Genomic DNA, 4,495 nt, shown 5'->3' on the forward strand with positions numbered 1-4,495 from the left:
GAACAGAACCATAAGAACATTGTACACAGTATCATCAACATTGTGTGTTGATCAACTGTGATGGACTTTATTCTTCTCACCAATGCAATGGTACAGAAGAGTTCCAGGGAACTCATGATAGAAGAGGATCTCCAAATCCGGGGGGGGGGGGAAAGAACTGTGAAGTATAGATGCTGAATGAATCATACTATTTCTTTTGTTTTTGGTGCTGTTGTTGTTTTTCTATTTTGAGGTTGTTCGTCATTGCTCTGATTTTTCTCTTATAACATGACTAATGAAGAAATATGTTTAATGTTATTATGTGTATATGTGTGTGTATGTATATATATATATATATATATATATGTAAAACCTATATCAGATTACCTGCTGTCTAGGGGAGGGGGGAAGAAGGGGAGGGAGAAAAATCTGAAATTGGAAAGCTTGTATAAACAAAAATTGAGAACTATCTTTACATGTAACGGGGAAAAAATACTTTATTTAAAAAAAATCAAGTACTTGGGAAGAATTAGCACCCCTAGTCAAAACCTAGACCCTTTATCCCAGAGACTAGTTCTCAATTTTTTCTCCATAGATGGGAGAGCTGCACATTCAGCATCTAGAACTGGAACTTGGAATTCACAGAATAAAAGAATATTGGAGCTAGGACGAAGGCTCAATATCTTGGGTCTGAAAGAGACCTCAGAGGCCATCTAATCCAACTCCCTTATTCAGTGATAAGTAAACTGAGTTTTAGGGAGACTAAATGATTTCCCATTTCAGATATTTCCCACAGAAAAAAAGGCTAAAAACTATGATTAAGCAGAGGTTGGAATAGATCTATTAGCATATATTGGATCAATTATGGTTTACAAAGGCATTTGATGTTGGCTTAGGAAACTAGATTATGGCATTACCTTAATCAGGAAATGGGTCCTAAAAGATATTCTTACATTTTTTAAAAACACATTCCATTCACAAGTCTTTCTCCTGCTTGAAAGAAATGAAATTTAGGAAATTTAATAAGTATTGTATAAAGCATAAAAGAGAAATGAAGACAAAAAGGATATTGTTTATCTGAGAGATGGAATTCTGTGTGAAACCAGTCAAGATAAATGATTAATGTGGGGTCTGGAGAAATGGACAGTGTACTGAAGCAGATAATCACAGATATGGATTTCCTTGTCTCTGTTTTCTGTTTGACAAGTGAGATGTACCATCTCAACCTGAGAATCTTTTGCGTGCACAGACTGTCAAATTCTCCTGGTTTTTCCTTTGGTCCATCTTTACAGTCAAGCCATAAATAGTGTTGACAAGGCATGGCTGTGCTTTAGTTTTACTCCACTAAGTTTTGGACAGATCTTTCTACTGCCTGATAAAGATAGAACACAATGAGAATGAGAGAAAGGCAACAACTGGAATTTTAAGAAAAGGGCATTTTCAGCTTGGAGCCCATTTACTGACTGGGAATGGTGACTCAGAAAGATGAATGGAAATTGACATTTATTTTAGGAGGCAAAGCTACCATCCTGATTTTTTAAGTTCTTTCTCCTACAGACTTTGCAGATATCCTCAGAACATAGATTGGGAAGAGTTAGTACCAAATCTGAAATCCTTGTACTTCTCTTAAACATCTCTAATTGTTCACTAGATTTATTTGTGTACATGCCTTAGTATTGAAATAAATTTTAAACTCCTTGAGGCAAAGATCACGTCTTACTGATCTTTGAATCTTTCTGAGCATCTCTAGCATCTAAAACAGTGCATCCCATATAGTAGGCACTTAAGAAATGGTTAGTAAATGAATGATTTACAAATGTCTAATGCCCAATTCAGTCCTTAATTTGCTTAATACTTACATCCTCACCAGGGAAAAGTAGACAATTCAATGTGAAAAAAAAAGATGATCCTGACTCCATAGGAACAAAAACTATATGATGGAACAAGCTGAAATCTTCACACAACAGCATCATTTATTCATTAAACGTGTGTCTTTGCTAGGAATTCCCATTACTATTTTGCAACACCACTGAACATTTCTAATTATTTCAATGAGTGTCCTGAAACAAAAGCTTGGTAATAGGTGAATTGCTATACAAATTGCAGTACACTCATATAATGAACAATTACTGCACTGCAAGAAACAATGAATATGATGAATTCAAAGAAATTTGGTAAGACTTATTTGTGTTGATGCAGAATGAAATAGACAAAACCATGAAAATAATCTACACAGTGATGCCAACAGTGTAGTTGAAAAAACAACTAAAGAAATTGAATGGTGCTCATTTTTGGTAGCACATATAGTAAAATTAGAATGATACAGAGAAGATTAGCATGGCCCCTGCTCATGGATGACATGCAAATTAATGAAGAATTCCATGATTTTAGATAATTCGGCTTTTCTTCCCTATCAAATGACCAGATAAATTTCTTTCTAAAACTAAAAAAGGGGAAAAATTGAATCATGTGTAATTATCATGACAAATCTTAGTCCTAAATAGAGCTGAGAAAAGTGTATATTCTTCTTTTCTTTGCAGAAGAGAGTGGATATGGGTGTGAAACATTAAATATACTATGAGACATGCTTGATGTGTTGACTGGTTTTGCTAAACTCACTCCTTTCTTTTTTAATTTGTGTTTCAAGGAATGGCTTTTTGGGTACGAGATGGAAAAGGGATATATCCAGAAACAAAAAGTATTGGTGAAAATTATTTTTTTCTAAAGAAAACTAACTTATGTTCAAAATATGCTATAAAGGTACTTAGGAAATCTGTTTAGGAGTCCTAGAAAGGTAAAATTGAAGGATGTTATGGAATAAAAAAAAAAACAAGCTCTTATAATTTCAAAAAGCTTGAGAATGAATCACTTATCTATATGCATGGTAGATCAGTCACAGAATCAATTCAGCTGTAATTTTCGATCAAACTGATTAGCCATAGTCTCTCTCTATGGCAATAGAATAAACTGGGAGTTAAAAGTTTTTAATCACACCAAATGTGAAAACCATCTAAGGAGATCATATGTGATAGGTTATAAGGTCCTGTAAATGGTCTGACCAACTAGATTGACTTTGGATATGGCAATATTTTGGCTCTCAGTTATATGCCCTTGCACAGATGAATGAGTTCCCATGTCTAGAATACTCTTCCTCTTTACTCCTTCCTACATATCACAATGTAGTCACCACATCCTTCTCCTTAAACGACATTTTCTGATCTCCCTCAGTTGTTAACTCTATCTACCTCTTGCAGTGAGATATTGTGACAATACTGCATTTATGTTATATTTATCTGCTTCTAGATACATAGAACATAAGCTGCTTTTGCAGCAGTGTTACAGAATTCTGGACATGGAGTCAGAGAGAGCTGGGTTTGAATTCTACCTCGGGTCACTTATTAGCTCAGTGACCCTAGGCAAGTGTGAAGTCTAGAAATCTAACTGTGATGTCTAAAAATCTAATGAGTGGTCGCCTTAAATTAGAAACGCATAGCACCAATCTTTGGGCATTAAGTATTTATTAAAGTATATTAGGGGTTAGTAAAAAGGACACATGGAGAAAGAAAAGACCCTCGCTCCCTGTACCTGCAGCTGTTCCTCCCATGACTTCCAAAGGCAAGAAGGATCCTCTGTTCTCTCCAGCGGAAGCTCTCTGCAAGCCCGCCCAGGTACGGTCCCTACACACACAGCTCCAAGGTAATTGGCTGGTAGCATTGATTGACATGACTCATAGGCGTTTCTATGAAGAGATGTAACTGTTCAGATGCTAATCACATGCTTTTTCCTCAGGGTGGCGCTGCCCTGGTTCTCACAATGTCTTTTTTTTTTTTTTCACGAATTTGCGTGTCATCCTTGTGCAGGGACCATGCTAATCTTCTCTGTATTGTTCCAGTTTTAGTATATGTGCTGCTGAAGCAAGCACCTCACAATGTCTTTCTCAACAGGGTGGTGGTGCTCTGATTCTCACACAAGTCACTTAACCCATCTCAGTCTCTATTTCCCTAACTGTACAATGAGATTTTATTCTGAATATGAAATGAAATATGTGTAAAACACTTTTCAAACGTTAAAGTGTGACCCCAGGCCTAAATCCCATTGATATGGGACTTTTCCTGTATTGATGGAGATGAATGCCTTATTCTGTGTGAGGGGGTAGAACAGAGATTATGATAATAGAAAAGAACTCTTCAGTTTTCTTCAGAACTTCTTGAAGTTCAAATGTCTTCAAGTTGTCTTCAAGTTTCTTTGGGTACTGTGCCCAATTTGTGCATTTCTGGTTTTGACCTTTAAGAGGGAAAATGAAAGAGGCCAAACTCACATCAGGTTACTAAGGGAAAAGACTCTAGGAATACATGAGATGAGATGGCAGTCTCCATCATATCCTGATCCACAGCTTACTACACTAGAGACTTTAGGGAATTTCCCCTTGGATAAGATCTAGGACTCTATCTCTTGGATGAACTGAGCTATCCCTCAGTCCAAATGAAAAAGGTTCTTCAGTCTATATTGTTTGGTA

The 4,495-nt window shown here is 36.3% G+C and overlaps 2 non-coding genes across 2 annotated transcripts; one reads left to right on the plus strand and one right to left on the minus strand.

Moving 5' to 3' along the window:
* The first annotated feature begins 2,260 nt into the window (after positions 1 to 2,260).
* LOC122730309 lies at positions 2,261 to 2,368 on the plus strand. Its single transcript, XR_006353493.1, has one exon. It is a non-coding gene; the product is annotated as a U6 spliceosomal RNA (small nuclear RNA).
* Positions 2,369 to 3,794: 1,426 nt separating this feature from the next.
* LOC122730168 lies at positions 3,795 to 3,901 on the minus strand. The gene has a single exon (XR_006353382.1). It is a non-coding gene; the product is annotated as a U6 spliceosomal RNA (small nuclear RNA).
* Between the last annotated feature and the right edge of the window lie 594 nt (positions 3,902 to 4,495).

This window comes from Dromiciops gliroides, chromosome 5 (genome assembly GCF_019393635.1).
Source record: "Dromiciops gliroides isolate mDroGli1 chromosome 5, mDroGli1.pri, whole genome shotgun sequence".
Lineage (NCBI taxonomy): Eukaryota > Metazoa > Chordata > Mammalia > Microbiotheria > Microbiotheriidae > Dromiciops > Dromiciops gliroides.